Consider the following 23,192-nt stretch of genomic DNA (forward strand, 5'->3'; position numbering starts at 1 on the left):
CAGAATTGCTAGTTGGGTACCAGAATACTTAAGATAATAATAATTGACTAGAAGATATTTAGGTAAACTCAGTTTCAAATCAAGACATTCATTGACGAAAGAACGAATATATAACATTCTTAAAGTTGCTTTTACTTAAGCTATTGCGAATTGAGTTCGGGATGGAGTTCCATATGCGGATAGCATTGACAAAGAATAGCCTTGCAGAGTTCAAATAGTTGTAGTTTAGTAAAATTATGTCACATATGCGAGCAGACTGCGAAAGAGTCAACTTGTTATATAAGTAACTGGGCACTATCTGCCATAATACGATAAAGGAAAATGCAGTTCCTCGCTCTAAGGTAATCAGAGACCTCACAACCCAACAAACGAGTCCTCCATTCAGATACATGGTCAAATCTTGCTAAGCCAAAAACATATCGCGTTACATGATTGAAGGCTACATCAATTTTGTGTGCAGACTTGGAATCTAGTTTGCTGTATACACATTCCGCATAAAAAATACTTGGCAATATTAATTGTATAGCCAGCTTTCTTCTTATTTCTAGCGGGGTAAAGGCCGCCGATACTCTTAAGTTTCGTAGGGTATAGTAAACTTTACTGATGACAGAATTAACGTGATCAACACAGGACAGATTAGAATTTATGACGAAGCCCAGATTCGTCGCTTTAGAAACATATTTCAGACAGTTAACATTAATGTAAAGATTTGGTAGATCCTGAAAGTTAATATGCTTTTTTGAAATGGGAAGTACATACGATTTAGCACTGTTAAGAGCAAGGAGATTCGTAGATGCCCAATGGGATAAGGATGACAGGTCACTGTTAAACTTGGCACAAAGTTCAGAGGCTTGCCCCTGCATCGCTGACATATAGATCTGGATATCATCTGCGTAGGCATGTATCTGCGCATGCTGGCAGGAGCTGAAGATGTTATTTATAAATAGACAAAATAATAGCGGTCCCAATATAGAACTTTGGGGTACACCAGCGAGCAATGGCCTAATGTCAGATATTTCTGATCCAACCTTAACACGCTGCGCTCTACCCCCCAAGTAGCTCATCATTAATTTTACCGCAGAGTCACTAAATCCGAAGTAGGCTTTCAGCTTCATACATAGCAAACTATGGTTAACTGATTCAAATGCCTTTGAAAAATCGAGCATACACAACAATGTTAATTGATTTTTGTCATAGGATAGACGTATGTCATCCAGAATTTTTATAACAGCTGTGGCGCAGCTGTGCTTAGATCTAAACCCCGACTGCATTGGTGAAAGCAATTTGTATACAGTTATATGCGAGTGGATTTGTTCAGATAGCAGGGACTCAAGGGTCTTCGATAGAGCGGGAAGGATGCTTATGAGACGAAAATCAGACGGACTACTAGCACTTCTATTTTTAGCTACCGGAAGAATGATTGCAAGCTTCCATGCATCAGGGAAGCACGAAGTTGTAATACAATGGTTGATGATATGTGTTAGGGTTGGCAAAATATGAGGAAGAATTATTTTTAGAAATTTTAGCGGGATTCCATCAGCACCAATCGCGTTTGAGCGGATCTTACAAACACATCTTGCAACATCAATCTCCGAGACGGCACAAAATTCAAATTGCTGAACCGATGCAGGTGGATAGGGTATGTGCTGGGAAATGTTGGCGCTGGGTGAGGAAGTACGATTTACAAATACATCATTGAGCTCGTCAGGGTTAAGGGAACAATTTGAATTATCTTTAGCATATACACGAAGGTTTCTTAAATTACGCCAGAGGACATTATTTGGCAGCTCGGAATTTAACATTTTACCAAAATACTTGCGTTTTTCACGTTTGATAACGGCAGTAGTTTCATTTCGAACATTCTTATAGGTATGCCAGTTCAAATCTATCCGATTCTTTTTCCACACTGCATAGGCCTTGTTGCGTTTTTTAATCATAGTACGAACAATTGTGTTGAACCATGGGCACGAGGACGATTTTCTTTGAAAACAACGCATTGGTACATGGGCATAGTAAAGAGTGAGTACCGTTTCATTTAAAAATTTGAGTTTATCGTTCACATTAGATAAACTCCAGCAATCGGCCCAGTAAACACGAGATATGTCAGCAGTCAAGCTGTAAAGTAAAGCGAGCGATAGTCAGGGAAGCTATATGTAACAGGAAATGAATTATGCTGGCCAAAGTCAAAATCAAACGAACAAAAAATTAAATCATGGTCAGAGATAAATGATATTTGGTCAAATTTTAAAACGGAGGACGGATCGGTGCCAAAGAAATAATCAAGCAGACTAGGACAACAGTTATTCGCGAACCTTGTTGGTACTGATGAGTTAACTAAAGAAAAACCAACACCAGACACATCGTCCAACAGACGGGAACTATACATGTCACGACATAACATATTAACATTAAAGTCACCACACACAACGATATTATCAAAGTCAACTGTGAAAGCAGATAGCATGCTACAAAAATCACTTACACTAGAACACCTATTAGGATTATACACGCATGACACAAGGATTTTTGACGCAGAACTAGACACTTCAATAAGTACAAACTCAGTTGTACTCTCAACAGAATGGGAAACTATGCGAGTCTTCAGATGAGATTTGCAGTACACCGCCACTCCTCCCCCTTTCTATTAAGTCTATCATTTCGATATAATTTATAGCCCTCTATTTCAAAGTGTGCGTCTCTTAAGTCATGTCTAAACCAGGTCTCAGATACGCAAATAACATTCACAGACGACCGCTCAAAGGTTCTCCTAACCAGATCCATTTTCTCATAATTAAGACTTCGTGCATTAAAATGTACAACATTAAATCCTTTTTGTCTACTGCACATGCTATTTAAAAGTGCAAGACTATTTTCACCAATGCTATTCATTCCACTGTTTAGAATCATTTATATAGCGTAAGTTAAAAGCAACCCCAAGATAATTACATATAAACCGAAGTAAAGATACTACACAGTGACTGAGTTTAACTACACTTAAATATATATACACAAAACAGAAACGGCAACATACCATTACTATATTAAATACAACTCTAGCGAAACTGCTGCAAATCATCAACACTCCTTATTTTTAGTGGTGGGCTGTTTGTTGACCTGTCCGCTCTTACATGTACCATACCTCTCATAGTAAATACCGATACTAGGCTTCCTTTACGTCGCAGCTTAATGGCCTCTTGCAGTAAAAGTCTATTCTCCCTAGTGAGGCTCTCGTATATATGAAATGCCGATTGGACGCAAAGGAGTCACGGATTTGATTTTCTTGCGATGTTCTCTAAAGGCTCGCAGGGTACGATTGCGGTCAAGAGAAGAGTGAAATTTTATTATGACTGCACTGTTCAGTGTAGTACTTGACACCTTAGTGCGGAAAATATTCCTGATCTGCGGAGCCATAAACTCAATTGAGAGGCAGACCTGGTTGTTCACCCTCACCGAACGGAATTCCGAAAACAACGGCATCCGCCGCAATATCAGGCGCAGCACTCCTCTCTAATACATCCTCCAAATAACCTTTCATTAACGCAAGATCCTCCTCTGTTTTCTGCGCATTAGCTTCCAATACAGCAATCCGGGCAGACGAGTCAGCGACCGTAGCAGCAAGCGAAGTTATATCCGCCTTAAAACGTTTGGTAAGCTTACTCTCCACCTTAGCAAGCTGGTCCGAAACACTTTTAATTAGTGGCCACAACTGCTCAGTGTGCTGTTGAACTTTCTCTTCCAACTCCTTCAATTTGCCGAATACATCAGCAAGAGTAACACCTTCTTCAAACTTAGCCGCTTTCGAAGTAGGAGAGCCCTGCAAAATGGTCTTTATTAAGACTACTTTGTGAGTAGTAATTTACTAATAACGTGTTTAAATCAAACTGATTCCTCAGATTGCGCTGCTTTTATACTCTCGGTTACCTCGTTCGCCCATTTCTCCAAAGGTCTAGTCGTTTCCCGGACATGTGTTCTAGAACAGTTGTATCTCAGTTAATGCTTTTTTTCTAGCCATATGTGTGAGTAACAACTTCTGCTCCTAGCTGCAGGCTACATATACATATGTATGTGAATGGAATATCCTTCGTTGCCTTGCACATAAGTGTGGCTGCTTGCTTTAATGTGTACATGTACATAAGTGTGGCTGCTTGCTGTTTTTGTTGTTGCGATCATTTACTAACAGCATAGTGAAGTTAATATTCACCGCACTGCCCTTCACCTAAGTCTGATCGTCCCGATCACACAAATTTTCCGATCTAAACGCTGCCAGCCTTTCCAACTTTCCACTTTCATTTTGTTTCGTGGTTTGCCAATGGTTGATCCGTTTTACAACTTTGTATGGGCTTTCCCAGTTACACTGAAGTTTCGGGGACAAACCTTTTTTTCGTTGTGGGTTGTATAACAGCACCAAATTTCCTTCCCGAAAAACATCTGAATTAATTGCTTTATCGTATCTGGCTTTCATCTTGTCACTCATAATCTTGGTTCGTTGTCTTACAAGATCGTGTATTTCCCTCATCTCTTCCTCCAGGACACCAGTGGATTTCTTGACATTTCTTTCCACATCGGCATTTATCTCAAACTTCAAATCAGCTGGCAGTCGAAGGTCATTGCCAAAAATTACCTTGGCGGAAGTCTGGCCCGTTGTTTCATGCACTGCCGATCGGTAAGCCATCAAGAATAAGGATGTGTGTATCCCACTCTTTATGGAACTTTTCCACTACTTTCCTTAAGTGCTCCTCCATGGTCCGATTGAATCGTTCCACCATACCATCGGACTGGAGATGCTATGCAGTTGTCCGAGTCCGAACACAGCCGATTCAAAATGCCTGCCTTGGTCAGAATGTACCTCCATTGGCACACCATACCTTGCAACCCAATTGTTTGTAAACACTTCTGCTACTGTTTCCGCTTCTTGATTTGGGATAGCTATACCTCTGGTCATTTGCTGAAATAATCCATAACCATCAGTACCTATTTGTTTCCACGGTTGCTAGTAGGAAATAGACCTGCGACATCCATAGCGGTGCACCTGAGTTATGTTGCTTCATCTGGCCATGACTTCGAGTTTTGGACCCTTTCGCTCTGCTGCAAACCTCGCAGTTGGCAATCCCCTCAGTGACTGGCGGACGGCAACTAATCCAGTAGAGTCTCTGCTTAATTTTCTCGAGCGTCTTCGTGATTCTAAGATGACCTACACTTGGACCATTATGTAGCTCGCTGAGAACGTCAGGAATCCTTTTCCTGGGAGCAACTATCAGTTTCTTCTTTTATTTACCCTCCTCACTCCCCCATATTCGATGTAGGCAACCGGATATCAATTGTAAACTGTTCCACTGGGCCCAATGTGACTTCGCAATAGGACTCTCTGCTGACATATCTCTATTTGGTCTTTCGTTTGTTCGAGCCCTTGCATAACATGTGACAGATCTGGCACTTCCTTAGTTGTTCCATGTCCCATTCATCCGAACACGTTATAGTCATAAGCCGGACATCTATGATGTCTTCCTTAGCCTCAGCTTTCGAACAGTGTTTTCATTCCAAATTATATGGTCTTCGTGACATTGCATCGTCATTCCCACGGGTACTCACTTTTCGATGCTCAATAGAAAAGTCATAGCTTTGTAGTCGCTCGATCCACCGTGCCAATTGACCTTCTGGATTACGGAACTGCAGGAGCCATTTCAACGCTGCGTGAACTGCCCAGACGCGGAATCGCTGCCCGTAGAGGTACTTGTGAAAATGTTTAATGGACTCTACCAATGCCAACAGCTCTGTCCGTGTTACGCAATAGTTCCTCTCTAGTTTTCCAATTGATCGGCTGTAATATGCGACTACCTTCACCTCTCCATCGACCAGTTGTGACAAAACGCCTCCTATAGCATTAAGCGTTAAGTAATCCAGATTTTTCCGCAACATGTCTTGACTTTTCAGTGGATATGTTTAATAAGATGCTATTGCTCGTCATATTATTTTGCGTGAGGAGCAGTTGGAGACTGTGTTAAGTGCTTTAGAAGATTGCTCAGTTGAGGTTCGTGAGGTTCTACATTTGATGTTAGGCGCATATCGTGTCTCCACACAGGTAAGTAAAACCAAATTTCATTACAACATTTGATCAAAATATCGATATCAAAACCGCATGCCCAGATGACTTTTTTCCTATTTATGCATTGCCGACATAAAACCCGTCCACTAATAATGTCAAAGTTAAGTAAGCCCGCCTGTAAATGCTGGCAAAAGTTTATAAATGCATTCAAGTGCTCCGGACTGTGCCCTTCTTGTAGAGATAAGAAGACTCCCCAAAATGTTTGGGAGGTTTTATCGCTGCTTTTGTTGTTGTTGTTGTAGCGATAAAGGCACTCCCCGAAGGCCTTGGGGAGTGTTATCGATGTTGATGGTGCTTTGACGGATGCAGATACGGTACGTTCCGGCAACAAGCACCATTAAGGTATTAGCCCGACCATCTCGGGAACGATTTGGTATGACCACATGAAACCTAGGCCATCCGCCCTCCCAACTCCTAGCTCCATGAGGAGTTTAGGGTCGCCGGGGCCTCGGGGTTGGAGAAGCTATATATTGCGCTGGCAACCCCTCGAGAGGGTTGCGCTTCACAACCCCTTGAATCAATTTGGTATTTTAGTCCCATCTTACGACAAGCATACATACCGCGTGTATATTCTAAGCCCCCTAATCCGCTGGGGTTATTGCTACCGATAGTCTTTCATTGGACATTAATCGGGAAAATATCACAATTATGGCCCGACCATCTCGGAAATTATTTGATACAACCACGTTGCATATTATGCGTTTTTGTGGGTATTTCCGAAGTAGAAACGTCATTTAGTGGGACTTCTGAGGATTGCCAGGGCATTCCACTCGGGATTTTTCCCCACAAAGGACTGCTCCATTATTTCCTGCTACGAAAGATGTTGAACTCAGCCCTGGTTAAGATAAATGGTTGAATGCGTGTGCCGGAAACAAATACTTTTAGGACAGTCGTCATATGCAAAGGATTGTTGCATCGAACTGGGTGTTCTGGTTGAGATCTCAACATTCTGAGACCCTGTCATTTCTTCAAAACATTTGTGGCTACTTGCTTTTCACGCCACAGGGCGTCCCGCAGTCTGCGCCTTAACTTGTTGTTGCTGTTGTTGTATTAACGATTTCTCAAAGTTATAATACCCTGCTAAGCCTGAGCTCGTTTCTCCTAAAGGATATGGAGAAAATCTTAGATCAGCATATCAGGGAGGTCAATCTAAATAAACTCCCTCTGTGTAGGAATAACGGTAAAAATTGCTTTCATTGACATGTCAGGGGCTTTCGATAACACAACACATCAAGCTATGGAACAAGCTTTGATTGACAAGGAACATAAGCCCCATGGCTGCTGTCCATGTTAAAGAATAGAAAAATCCATTTGGAACTGGGAGGGACAACTGAATCCATCGCGGCCACAAGATGATGCCCACAAGGAGGTGTGCTCTTCCCTCTCCAGTGAACACTTGGCATAGATGACCTCCTTCAGTTGATGAAAACCGAGGCATTTGACTTACAAGGGTATGCAGGTGACCTATTTATTTGCATTACAGGGATGCACGAGGAAACAATATGAGATCGCATGCAACAAGCCCTTCGCCTCATGGAGAGGTGGTGCGATATCAAAGGATAGTCTATCAATCCTAAGAAAACTGTCGTAGTGCCTTCCACCCGGAGAAGGAAAGCATCCATCTCCGAACCATCCCTGGGTGGAACAAAAATACAATTCTCAATGGAGACAAAATACCTAGGGGTCACACTGGATAGAACCATCACGTGGAATGATCATTTGGATGCTATCCTAAACAAAGCAAAAAGAGCTTCCTTCGCCTCTACTCGCCTCTACGGAAAACATGGGGGATGTCTCGAAAAATGGTATAATGGACATTTAATACTGTTGTAAGGCCAATAGTCACCTATGCTTCCCTAGTTTGGTGGCAGAAGGCCAAGCAAAGAACGGCCACAGCAAAACTAAGCAAACTGCATCGACTAGTTTGCATTGGCATAACGGGTGCTGATGCACTTAGGGCTTAATGGGAATACCTCCCTTCCCTATCCTTACAGAGGAAGAGGCAACACTAGGCGCACTAAAAATTCATAGAAAATCCCACATTGCAACTGCGTGGCGTAATGTCCCCTAAGCTCAGAATCTCACGGAACTTTGAAGTGTCCATTGTGGACAGGACCCACTGGGAAACAAGGAATCCCTATAATGACCCTGACTCAGAGGTCGGGCTCACGGATGGATCAAAATTCGATGACGGAAGAAGGGAAGCTGGCATCTATGGGCCGAACTTCAGGAAGAAATCCATGCAATGGAAGTCTGCGGGGAGGCTCAACCTCGAAGAGCATCTACATTATGTCGGACAGCCAGGCGGCCCTGCGTGCCTTGCAATCTTACACATTCACATCTAAGCTAGTGGATGACTGCAGTGAAATCCTTAACGACCTGAGAGCCAAAAACAAGTGTTTTGTTAGGATGGGTTTCCGGACATCAGGGACATGAAGGTAATGAACATGCAGATTACCTGAGACCCTGTCATTTCTTCAAAACATTTGTGGCTACTTGCTTTTCACGCCACAGGGCGTCCCGCAGTCTGCGCCTTAACTTGTTGTTGTTGCTGTTGTTGTATTAACGATTTCTCAAAGTTATAATACCCTGCTAAGCCTGAGCTCGTTTCTCCTAAAGGATATGGAGAAAATCTTAGATCAGCATATCAGGGAGGTCAATCTAAATAAACTCCCTCTGTGTAGGAATAACGGTAAAAATTGCTTTCATTGACATGTCAGGGGCTTTCGATAACACAACACATCAAGCTATCGAACAAGCTTTGATTGACAAGGAACATAAGCCCCATGGCTGATGTCCATGTTAAAGAATAGAAAAATCCATTTGGAACTGGGAGGGACAACTGAATCCATCGCGGCCACAAAATGATGCCCACAAGGAGGTGTGCTCTTCCCTCTCCAGTGAACACTTGTCATAGATGACCTCCTTCAGTTGATGAAAACCGAGGCATTTGACTTACAAGGGTATGCAGGTGACCTATTTATTTGCATCACAGGGATGCACGAGGAAACAATATGAGATCGCATGCAACAAGCCCTTCGCCTCATGGAGAGGTGGTGCGATATCAAAGGATAGTCTATCAATCCTAAGAAAACTGTCGTAGTGCCTTCCACCCGGAGAAGGAAAGCATCCATCCCCGAACCATCCCTGGGTGGAACAAAAATACAATTCTCAATGGAGACAAAATACCTAGGGGTCACACTGGATAGAACCATCACGTGGAATGATCATTTGGATGCTATCCTAAACAAAGCAAAAAGAGCTTCCTTCGCCTCTGCTCGCCTCTACGGAAAACATGGGGGATGTCTCGAAAAATGGTATAATGGACATTTAATACTGTTGTAAGGCCAATAGTCACCTATGCTTCCCTAGTTTGGTGGCAGAAGGCCAAGCAAAGAACGGCCACAGCAAAACTAAGCAAACTGCATCGACTAGTTTGCATTGGCATAACGGGTGCTGATGCACTTAGGACTTAATGGGAATACCTCCCTTCCCTATTCTTACAGAGGAAGAGGCAACACTAGGCGCACTAAAAATTCATAGAAAATCCCACATTACAACTGCGTTGCGTAATGTCCCCTAAGCTCAGAATCTCACGGAACTTTGAAGTGTCCATTGTGGACAGGACCCACTGGGAAACAAGGAATCCCTATAATGACCCTGACTCAGAGGTCGGGTTCACGGATGGATCAAAATTCGATGACGGAAGAAGGGAAGCTGGCATCTATGGGCCGAACTTCAGGAAGAAATCCATGCAATGGAAGTCTGCGGGGAGGCTCAACCTCGAAGAGCATCTACATTATGTCGGACAGCCAGGCGGCCCTGCGTGCCTTGCAATCTTACACATTCACATCTAAGCTAGTGGATGACTGCAGTGAAATCCTTAACGACCTGAGAGCCAAAAACAAGTGTTTTGTTAGGATGGGTTTCCGGACATCAGGGACACGAAGGTAATGAACATGCAGATTACCTAGCAAAGCAGAGTGCTATAGCAGCATTCTATGGTCCAGAGCCCTTTTGTGGACTCACAAAAGCACACGCCATGGAAAACATAAGTAACGGGGAAACTAAACAATTCAGACGTCACTGGATTGACTGCCAGCGCAAAAACAGGTCAAACTGTTTCTACTTCCGGCAATGAAAGTATCAGCCAAACTCATTAATCTAAGCAGGGAGGACCGAAGAACTCGCACTGGGTACTTTACGGGACACTGTGGTCTACAATATCACCTAAGTAAGTTAAATCTATCTGATACTCAAATGTGTCTTTATGTGAGCTAGAGGATGAAACGCCGGTTCACATTCTCTGCGAATGCGCTCTGGAAAGGTAGAGACTCTCCCATCTAGGTGGTGTGACTCTTAATCCCTATGTGGTATGGGATAAAAAGCCTGAAGAGGTACTTAGGTACATCAAAAACCTCCATATCCAAAGGTCATACACAATAGATCTGCACAAAAGTCACAGTGCTTCCAGACCTAATGATAATATTAATAGCAGGGCTGCTCAACCCCTTTACACTTGTAGCACTTTTGTTTTTGTTTTTCCCTGAATCATAGACTCAGATACAAATTCACACTTCAAATATAAAAAAAAATTGCATAGCACTCCCATATGCCCTCACATATAACTTCAAATCATATGAAAATGCTCGTATTTCTTATGAAAGTGCCAAATTTACACTAACAATTGGACAACTAAAAATTATTCAAAAATATGACAGCACTGAAAAAATTTGTAATCAAAATTGATTTAAAACTAAAATTAAAATAGATAACTGACCGCAGAGCTTAAATATGAATATGGGGCATATGACCAAAGAATATAAGCAAAACTGTACAAAAGAATAGGAGCTTCTTCTAACTTCATATGATAATATTTAATTATCCTCAAGGGAAGTTAGTAACTAGTGATACAAATTTCTGGTTCGGAACTAGACTAAGAGTGCCAAATAACTACTATTTTGTTAGTAGCTATATTTGAAATTATAAAATCGATAGTTTTGATTTTTATATTTCATACTTAACATACATATATTCAAAAATATGCCACCAACAAAAATACTGCTACCAGATTTAACAAGCTACGACTACATATGAGTATGCCGTTTTTTCAACACTATTCCACCATTCAGGAACTATCCAAAAATGCGATAATATCATACTAGAAGCAATGGTTGGGGCCAACGAAATATTACCGAGAAAGAACTAGATATGAGCTGTAAAAGTTTACACTAGTTCGTAACTATCCAAAAAGTGCCAATAAAGAACTAGTTCTAAAATGGATATTTGTATGTAATTAGGAACTAGTGAATAGGTAATGCAGCTAGGACAGTTTCCATCGCCTAGGACATCGTAATGTTAAATTCGCCAGTTGAAAGCATGTAAAAAAGATAGATGGCGAACAATTTAGTTTAGAATGCAGTAGAAGTGCATTAGTTTTAAACTACAAATTCTCTTACGGTGTAGTTTCTGTGATTTTGTATTTTATTTCGGTATATTATTTTTCGTGGTTATGAGAAATTCTTTGACTGAAAGTGGAGGGAACCATTAAGCAACCCTTCCTATCATTTACTTGTTAAACATTTCATTAAATTCAGGTGGTATTTAAGCACCTCAGTAATCTCTGTTGCTAATATATGTAAATTTTAAACACAAAATTAAAACAAACGGCGCGGAGCCCTCTAATTAAGTATTTCGAAAGTTATCAAACTCAATTTCTAATGCAACATTCGCGGACATCTCCACATTCACTTTTAGTATGATTATTGAAAACCAAATTCTACTACCAAAATTTAGGCTATAGATCAATGATCATTTTTCGCAACTTTCAGTATTAAATTTATTGACTCTTGAATGTTGACGATATAACTATTTACGTAATATTCTAAGCAAACATTTTGTAACTTGAAACCAAATCTTCAACTGTTCCCGACCTCAAACAATTAAAATTAAAAAAATATTTTTTTAAATACAAAATTTTTTCAGTGCACATACTTACAATTTTGAACATGTATTGAAATTTGCACTTCCATATACAACATTTTTAGCAGCTCTGATAATAGTATAATACCCTGTGTACAAGTGCAGCTGGGTATAAAAATTATATAAAACACCAATTGAGAAATAATTAATTCAAAGCCTACTATGTCGTTACTAAAAATTTATAGGGATTTCCAAGTTCGGGTGGAACCGAACATTACATACTCAGTTGAGACCTTTGGAGACAAAATAAGGGAAAATCGCCATGTAGGAAAATGAACCTAGGGTAACCCTGGAATGTGTTTGTATGACATGGGTATCAAATGGAAGGTATTAAAGAGTATTTTAAAAGGGAGTGGGCCATAGTTCTATAGGTGGACGCCTTTTTGAGATATCGCCACAAAGGTTGACCAGGGGTTACTCTAGAATGTGTTTGTACGATATGGGTATCAAATGAAAGGTGTTAATGAGGATTTTAAAAGGGAGTGGCCCCTAGTCGTATATGTGATGGCATTTTCGAGATATCGACCTAAAGGGCCAGGGTGACCCAGAACATCATCCGTCGGGTACCGCTAATTTATTTATATATGTAATACAACGAACAGTATTCCTGCCATGATTCCAAGGGCTTTTGATTTCGCCCTGCAGAACTTTTTCATTTTCTTCTACTTAATATGGTAGGTGTCACACCCATTTTAAAAAGTTGTTTTCTAAAGTTATATTTTGCGTCAATAAACCAATTAAATTACCATGCTTCATCCCTTTCTTCATGTTTGGTATAGAATTATGGCATTTTTTTCATTTTTCGTAATTTTCGATATCGAAAAAGTGGGCGTGGTCATAGTCGGCTTCCGGCCATTTTTTATACCAATAAAAAGTGAGTTCAGGTAAGTGTGAACTGAGTTTAGTAAAGATATATCGATTTTTGCTCAAGTTATCTTGTTAACGGCCGAGCGGAAGGACAGACGGTCGACTGTGTATAAAAACTCAGCGCGACTTCAACCGATTTCGCTCATTTTCACAGAAAACAGTTATCGTCATAGAATCTATGCCCCTACCAAATTTCACAAGGATTGGTAAATTTTTGTTCGACTTATGCTATTAAAAGTATTCTAGATAAATTAAATGAAAAAGGGCGGATCCACGCCAATTTTTAAATTTTCTTTTATTTTTGTATTTTGTTGTACCATATCATTACTGGAGTTGGATGTTGACTTAATTTACTTATATACTGTAAAGATATTCAATTTTTTGTTAAAATTTTACTTTTAAACAATTTGCTTGCAAAACTTAAATTACCTTCTTTTAAAAGTGAGCGGTGCCACGCCCATTGTCAAAGACTTTACTAATTTTCTATTCTGCGTCATAAGTTAAACCCACCTACCAAGTTTCATCGCTTTTTCCTCTTTGGTAATGAATTATCGCACTTTTTCGGTTTCTCGAAATATTCGATATCGAAAAAGTGGGCGTGGTTATAGTCCGATATCGTTCATTTTCAATAACGATCTTAGAAGAGTACCCAGAAACCTACATACCAAATTTCATCAAGATACTTCAAAATTTACTCAAGGTATCGTGTTAACGGCCGGACAGACATGGCTCAATCAAATTTTTTTTCGATCCTGATGATTTTGATATATGGAAGTCTATATCTATCTCGATTCCTTTATACCTGTACAACCAACCGTTATCCAATCAAAGTTAATATATTCTGTGTGCAAAGCACGCTGAGTATAAAAATTTAAAACTCTAATTAGATATCTTACAGATCCAATAAGAATTAGGGTCCCTATGTAGTTTGAGCTCGTAATATAAAGGACTCTTCGAAATGGTATTTCACTGACAATTTTACTTGATATTTAATAAATTTCCATGAGCTTTCGTTTTGTTATTATGATAAACACTTTAAATAAAAATCGGTTCGTATGTATACATTCAGATAAGATTAAATATTTTATAACGAAACAAGTAAGGAAGGCTAAGTTCGGGTGTAACCGAACATTACATACTCAGCTGCCAAATTACAACTTGCAAAACTTTTAATTTACCTTCTTTTAAAAGTGGGCGGATCCACGCCCATTGTCCAAAATTTTACTAATTTTCTATTCTGCGTCATAAGGTCAACCCACCTGCTAAGTTTCATTGCTTTATCCGTCTTTGGTAATGAATTATCGCACTTTTTCGGTTTATCGAAATTTTCGATATCGAAAAAGTAGGCGTGGTTATAGTCTTATTTCGTTAATTTTAAATAGTGATCTGAGATTAGTGCCCAGAAACTTACGTACCAAATTTTATTAAGATACCTCAAAATTTACACAAGTTATCGTGTTTACGGACAGACGGACGGACGGACTGACATAGCTAAATGAACTTCTTTTTTCGCCCAGATCATTTTGATATATAGAAGTCTATATCTATCTCGATTAGTTTGTGCCGTTACGGGGTACCGTTATGCGAACAAAGTTAATATACTCTGTGAGCTCTGCTCAGCTGAGTATAAAAACTAGTAAAATATTGCTAGCCTTCTTGCTATACAAGGAAATATCTTTGGGACATCAGTGTGCCATATGCGTGAAAGGGTTAAAAATACGGTCGTATAGTACACGGGTCACTTAAACTATGTTAACTTAATACCACAATTCAACTGTACAAATATAGAAACGAGCAATTAAATTTTCCGTTGAAAAAGAATAGCAAAATAATAAACATAACAGCCTTGAATTTGTTATTTTGGTAGATCAAAAACTGTTTGTTTAACTGATTTAGAATTTGTATTACGCTTGACGCATTAACCATGAAAAATTAAAATGAAAAACAAATTAATTAATGCTTGGCGCGATTTATCTGCGAGAAGATTTAGGCCGAACTTCTCTTCGAATATGCGTCTTGCTCACTTTTGATTTTCCCAACAAATTGGCAAACGGGACCACCTACATGTTTTATGCCGATTCCAAACGGAAGCTGATGCAAGGAAGATGCGTTTTCACTGAAGAGCTTTTCATAGTAGCATCATAGTAGTGTATGCCAAATCACTGCAGAGGGCGACCGCGCTCGCACATATTTTATTTCCAATTGAAAAACTCGTTCTGAATTTTTGATGTTGCTTTGGCGGCCACTTCAGCTCAGGACCTTCGGTATGGTATGCGAAGCACGCTTCCACCCCCAACGGGTTCGGGGGTCAGAATATACCTGTCGTAAAACGCGACTAAAATACCAGATTCAAGGAGTTGTGTAGCGCAACCCTTTCAGGTTGCCAGCACAATATATAGCTTCTCCGAACCCCATTGTCAACCTCACCTATCCGTGGCGAATCCTGTTTCAATAACAGCCGAGGCTCTGGCGACCCCGAACTTCTCATGGATCTAGGGGGTGGGCGGGCGTTATGGCCAAGAAGGTCGCATATGGTCATAACAAATCGTTCCCGTGATGGTCGGGCTTGGTACCGGAACGTACCGGATCTGCATCCGGCAAAGGACCATCAACATCGATAACATTCCCCACAAGAACCAAATCACGGCGGCCACTTTTTATCAATAAGTGGTTTGAGATTTTGGCAGGCACGCGGTAAAAAGTTGAGCCTAAATCTGAAACATTTTGGACATATGATCAAACCAAATTTTGTTTATACTTATATAGATTATAACGGTCTTCCTGAAAGTGAGTGCATAAAACTGGGTTTCAATTTGCAACTGGAGAACTCTACACTTTAAGTTAAAAAAAAACTTGTGGGCGGTTCGCTGGAATCCTTTCAGTCAGTAACTAATGGTACACATTTGTGGATCAAGTACAAGTTCGGTACTAACAAAACTTTACCCAGTTATAAAATCGCTTCGGTTCTTATTTGGCATATTTAATTTGAGAAATATGTTATCTACAAAAAACTGATACCGCCTTTAAGTAACTTCGACTGTGCGTATGATTTCTTTTTCTTAAATTTCCCACTGGCTCAGAGATATCGATAAATGCCCTAATATCGTACTAGAATCAGCATTTAGAATTTCTCTTCGGTTTGGAACCAACGAAATAGTACCAAGAAAAGAAGTAAGCTTTCATTTTAACTCGGTAAGCCATCAAGCTACTTTTTATGGAACTCTTCCACTACTTTCCTTAAGTGCTCCTCCAAGGTTCGATTGAATCGTTCCACCATACCATCGGACTGAGGATGCTATGCAGTTTTATTTTTTTTTATTTTTTCGTCAATATTCTTTTCGTGAAAAATCGTGTCGCTTGACAAAGAATGACTTCCCTATGACAACCGTAAATCAATTAATTCGAACATAGTTTACCAAAAATAAGGAGAGAACCAACATAGCCAAAGGAGAGGGAAAAATATACAAATCAGTAGTTCATGTTCCAGGAATATCGGAAAGAATAAAATTTTCAAAGCTCTATGACAGAGATAAATATCAGAGCGCGTCAACTTATAAACACACGCTAAGAAAACTCTACAGCAATACAAAGGATAGAATTCCCAAACAAGAGAAATCTGATGTAGTTTACAGGATTCCGTGTAATGGTGACGGGTCCCACTTATGCGATAAGGTATATGTGGGGACAACAAAAATGAAACTCAAGATAAGGATTTCCGCTGACAGGTCAAATGTGAAATTAAGAAGCAGTTTTTCGGACAATAAGACGGCATTGTCATCACATTGCAAAGATACCGGGCATTATCCCGATTTCGATAATGTATCCATTTTACACGAGGAGAAAAATTACGGCAAAAGATATACTTTAGAAATGCTGCACATTACGAACACCCCTAATGACACGAAAATGAATTATAAAATAGACACTGATCAGCTGGCGCGCGTTTACCGCGACTTAGTTTTAAGGCAACAAGACTGTTCTAGTTAGAATTGCAGCTCAACACAACAAATGCAGTGGGATGACCAATATATATGTACATATGTACATTTGTATGTTAATGCAAATGATTATGTGTTTTTGTTCGTCATTCTATGTATTGTTGTTTTTGCAGATTTTTGTTTATACTTACTTTGTTTTAAATTGTTTATATTTTCATATTTATTTGACTTCTACGCTTTCTTTTTTCGTACATCTTGTTAGTCGGTAAAACATATTCAATTGTGTAAGTGGTATTATGTTTAGGGTTTGAAAATTGTTTACATGTTAACTAATTGTTGTTTTTGTCCACAGTTCCTGAGGATGATCTCAGAATGAGATCGAAATATCGACCAAATAAAATTGAAATACATATAAACATTTAAACTGTGTTTCAATTTTTTAAGCTGCCTCGAGCTCATCAAAATTTAATAAATTATATTATTATTATTATTATTGATCGGTCGGGAAGCACTGCGACCTTTGTGCAGATCTATTGTGCAAGACCTTTCAGCCTAATTTTGTATCTGGAGGCTCTTGATGTATCTAAGTACCTTTTCAGGCTTTTTACTCCATTTCACATAGGGATTAAGAGTCCCACCACCTAGATTGGATAGTCTCTGCCTAGCTAGAACGACGCATTCGCAGAGAATGTTAACCGGCGTTTCATCATCCAGCTCACAGGAACGACAAATTTGGGTATCAGATAGATTTAATTTACTTATGTGGTATCGTAGACCGCAGTGCCCTGTGTAGTACCCAATAAGAGTTCTTAGGTCCTCCCTGCTTAGGTTAATGAGTTTGGCTGATACTTTCGTTGCCAGAAGTATAAACAGTTTGGCTTGCCTTTGCCCTGGGCAATCAGTCCAGTGACGTCTGAATTGTTTAGTTTCCCAGTTACTTATAATTTCCAAGGTGTGTGCTTTTGTGAGTCCACAAAAGGGTTCTGGACCATAGAATGCTGATGTAGCACCCTGCTTTGCTAGGTAATCTGCATGTTCATTACCTTCATGTCCCTGATGTCCGCGAACCCATCCCAAAAAAACTTTCTTTTTGGCTCCCAGGGCATTAAGGATTTCAGTGCATTCATCCACTAGCTTAGATGTAACTGTGTCCGACATAATGTAGATGCTCTTCGATGTTGAGCCTCTCCGCAGACATTCTCTACCTCCTATAGCGTTAAGCGTTGAGTTATCCAGATTTTTCCGCAACATGTCTTGACTTTTCAATGGATATGTTTAATAATGAAATCGAAATGTGCTCTTAAAAGCAATTTATAGCCTCGCTGCTATTGCTCGTCATATTATTTTGCGTGAGGACCACTTGGAGAATGTGTTAAGTGCTTTAGAAGATTACTCAGTTGAGGTAACGATACCTCAACTACATTTGATGTTAGGCGCATGTCGTGTCTCCACACAGGTAAGTAAAATCAAATTTCATTACATTTGATCAAAATATCAATATCAAAACCGCATGGCCAGATGACTTTTTTCCTATGTGTGTTTAGCCGACAAAAAAACCGTCCACGAATTATGTCAAAGTTAACTAAGCCCGTCTGTTAGGGCAGGCAGGTGTTATCGATGTTTATGGTGCTTTGCCGGATGCAGATAAGGTACGTTCCGGTTACAAGCACCACTAAGGTACTAGCCCCACCCTCTCGGGAACGATTTGGTATGACCACATGAAACCTTCTAGGCCATCCCGCCCTCCCAACTCCTACCACAATGAGGAGTTTGGGGACGCCAGGGCCTCGAGGTTGGAGAAGCTATATATTGCGCTGGCAACCGCTTGAGAGGGTTGCGCTTCATAACCCCTTGAATCAATTTGGTCTTTTAGTCCCATCTTACGACAGGCATACCTACCGCGAGTATATTCTAAGCCCCCTAACCCGCGGGGTTTATCGCTGCCGATAGGTGTACTCTCCCCTCTCCTGTGAACCCTGGTTATAGATGACCTCCTTCAGTTAATGAAAACCAAGGGATTTGAATCACAAGGGTACGCAAATGACCTATTTATTTGCATCACAGGGATGTACAAGGAAACGATATGAGATCGCATGCAACAAGGTCTTCGCATCATAGAGAGGTGGTGCGATACCAAAGGATAGTCTATGAATCCTAACAAAACTGTCGTAGTGCCTTCCACCCGGAGAAGGAAAGCATCCATCCCTGGGTGGAACGAAAATATACTGGACATTTAATACTGTTTTAAGGCCAATAGTCACCTATGCTTCCCTAGTTTGGTGGCAGAAGTCCACGCAAAGAACAGCACCAGCAAAACTAAGCAAACTGCATCGACTAGTTTGCATTGGCATAACGGGTGCGATGAGAACCTCCCATGCTGACGCACTTAATGTTTTAGTGGGAATACCTCCCTTCCCTATTCTGATAGAGAAAGAGGCAACACTAGGCGCACTAAAACTTCAAAATATTTCGGAGTTGAAGCCAGGAAACATGATGGGGCATATGAAAGTAATAAAAACATTCATAGGAAATCCCACATTACAACTGCGTGACGTAATGTCCCCTCAGCTCAGAATCTCACAGATCTTTGGAGTGTCCATTGTGGGCAGGACACACTGGGAAACAGGGAATTCCTATATGGACCTTTACTCAGAGGTCTGGTTCACGGTTGGATCGAAATTCGATGACGGAAGAACGGAAGCTGGCATCTATGGGCCGAACTTCAAGAATTCGATACCAATGGGATGCTACACCACCATATTTAAGGCAGAAATCCATGCAATAGAAGTCTGCGGAGGGACTCAACCTCGAAGAGCATGGCAGTCAGGCGGCCATGCGTGCCTTGCAATCTTACACAGTCACATCTAAGCTAGTGGATGACTGCACTGAAATCCTTAACGATCTGGGACTAAAAACAAGCTTTTGTTAGCATGGATTTCTGGATACCAGGGACATGAGGGTAAAGAACATGCAGATTACCTAGCAAAGCAGGGTGCTATAGCAGATTCTATGGTCCAGAGACCACAAAAGCATACGCCAGGGAAACCTTAAGTAACGGGGAAACTAAACAATTCAGACGTCACTGGCTTGACTTCCCAGGGCAAAGACAGGCCAAACTGTTTAACTATTTCTGTGAGCTGGAGGATGAAACGCCGGTTCACAATCTCTGCGAATGCGTCGCTCTGGTAAGGTAGGGGCTCTCCCATCTAGATGGTGTGACTCTTAATCCCTATGTGATATGGAGTAAAAAGCCTGCAGAGGTACTTAGGTACTTCAAAAGCCTCCATATACAAAATTAGGCTGAAAGGTCATGCACAATAGATCTGCACAAAGGTCACAGTGCTTACAGGCCTAATAATAATAATAATAATATAATACCCTGTGTACGAGTGCAGCTTTCGTTTAGTTATTATGATAAACACTTTAAATAAAAATCGGTTCGTATGTATACATTCAGATAAGGCTAAGTTCGGGTGTAACCGAACAGTACATACTCAGCTGCCAAATTTCAGCTTGCAAAACTTTTAAATTACATTCCTTTGAAAGTGGGCGGTGCCACGCCCATTGTCCAAAACTTTAATAACTTCCTATTCTGCGTCATAAAGTCAACCCACGAACCTATTTTCATCACCTTATCCGTCTTTGGTAAAGAATTATCGCACATTTTCGGTTTTTCGAAATTTTCGATATCGAAAAAGTGGGCGTGGTTATAGTCCGACTTCGTTCATTTCAAATAGTGATCTGAGTGCCCAGGAACTTACATACCAAATTTCATTAAGGTACCTCAAAATTTACTCAAGTTATCGTGTTTTCAGACAGACGGACGGACGGACCGACGGACATGGCTATATGAATTTCTCTTTTCACCAAGATCATTTGAAGTCTATATCTATCTCAATTATTTTATGCCGTTACGGGGTACCGTTATGCGAACAAAATTAATATACTCTGTGAGCTCTGCTCAGCTGAGTATAAAAACTAGTAAAATATTGCTAGCCTTCTTGCTATACAAGGAAATATTTTTGGGACACCGGTGCGCCATATGCGCGAAAGGGTTAAAAATACGGTCATATAGTACACGTATCACTTAAGGTTCATGCGCATTATACGACGCGACATGTAGCGGCAGGTTCCGACAAACTATTCTTTGCATGTATTCTTATGGAACCAAGCACACCTAGCGACAGTCGTACGACACGACACGACCCGACACGACCAAGTTGACCAACTAGGCGAAAATGCCGCGTCGTGTCGTGTCGTTCCACTGTAGCTAGATGTGCATTACCTCTTCTACGACATGTCAAACCATTTTCAAATATTTATTTACAAACATGTCGCTGATTCCCAACATGGCCTGGACTTATTGAAATCGTAAAAAATACATTATTATTTAATTAAAATGTTATTTTACAAAATTATTGAAAGACGTGTTTACACAAAGAAAAAATTATTTTTGTCGTAAAGTGTCGCGTCACTGTCGCTTAGTGTGCATTGATAAATTTTGTCGGTTATTTTGGTAGATCAAAAGCTGTTTGTTTAACTGATTTAGAATTTGTATTACGCTTGACGCATTAAACCTAAAAAATTAAAATGAAAAACAAATTAATTAATGTTTGGCTTATTTACTTTCTGTTGTCTTTCATTGTAACCTCTCACAACAATTGATAACAAATTGAGTAAAATAGAAGTAAGCTATTTTCTCTAGCAAAAACTTTGCTTTTTTTGAGAAATCTTGTAATAATTTTAAACTTTGTTCTCAATAAAGAAAAAAAGTGGCCGTGGTCCTTAACCGATTTCGTTAATTTTTCTTCAGAGAAGTCCTTATAGTAAAGACAACCTTTCTGGCGAATTTTGTTACGATAGGTTTGACGATTTTTGATTTATGATTAATAATATTTGTAAAATTGATTTTGTCACAAGTGGGCGGTGCCATGCCATTTTGAAAATTGTTTTCAAATTTTTATCAAGCGTCTCAATATCAGTCCACACGTCAAATTTCAACATTCTAGGTGTATTATTTATTAAATAATCGGTTTTTTTGTGTTTTCCAAAATGTTATATATATAAAAAGTGGGCATGGTTATCATACGATTTCGGTCACTTTCAATACCAATATATTGGGGGGATTGTTTTGAACAAAAAACTGTCTTGGAGACCCAATGTCGAAGATCGGGCCACGAAGGCCGCCATTGCCTTGTACTGCTACAGAGGGGCTATCGGAAGGAGTAGAAAACTGGCTTTATGAAATGGTGGTCAAACCGATTCTGCTATATGGGATGCTGGTCTGGTGGAAAGCACACGGCGAGCACCTCGAAAATGTTAGTGTGAGTGCAACGGACGGCGCTGATCGGTATCAGTGGCGCTCTCAGAACAACACCTACCTTGGCACTGAACGTCATGCTGAACATATACCCAGTAGATATTGCGGGAAAGGCGGCCGCGGCAAGGTCGTTGGTCAGGCTTCGTGATATGGGATATGGGCTTTCTGACCGCGGACACTCTAGCCTTCTTACCAGTTTCGACTTTATCCCGGACAGAACGAACTATTGTATGCCGATAACTGCTCCCTATACAACCTTCACCCCAGTCATTCCACCGAGAGAGGAGTGGGGAAGAGGAATTATCTGGGGCATGGGACCGGTTAACTTGTTCACGGATGGGTCGAAGCTGGATGGAAAGGTTGGTGGGGGGGGTCTTTTGTCAAGAGCTAAATGTAAGCCGCAAGTTTAAGTTGGCTGATCACTGCATTGTATTCCAAGCGGAAGTTGCTGCGATTAAGGATGCGGTGGATGGAATGCTATCCAGTGCTACTACGGTTAGGGAATTTAACATCTACTCTGATAGCCAAGCGGCTATCAAGGCCTTGAGCTCAACTACAGTGCGATCGAGGGTGGTCTGGGAGTGCCTGACCCCGCTTTCGATTGCATCGAATTATTTTACAATTAAGATTATCTGGGTCCCGGGCCATAGTGATATCCCGGGTAACTGTCAAGCGGATCTCTTAGCCCGCATCGGTACAACTGAACCGGATGAAGATGGCTGTAGGGATTTCGGGATCCCGCTGGCCACCTGTGGATTGCTCCTCCATAGCTGGGCCTCGAGTCAGCTCAGCAAACGTTGGGCGGACACCACGTCTTGCAGAGTAGCAAGATCTTTCTGGCCGAAAGTGGATGGCAGGAGGCCTGCTGAAATAATTGGGTTCACTAAGGCTCACCTATCAATGGTCATTGGGGTTTGACAGGGCACTGTCCCATGGGTATCCATGCGGTACGTCTCAATATACTGGAAACTCCATCCTGCTG

The sequence above is a fragment of the Eurosta solidaginis genome, chromosome 4 (genome assembly GCF_040869045.1).
Source record: "Eurosta solidaginis isolate ZX-2024a chromosome 4, ASM4086904v1, whole genome shotgun sequence".
NCBI lineage: Eukaryota > Metazoa > Arthropoda > Insecta > Diptera > Tephritidae > Eurosta > Eurosta solidaginis.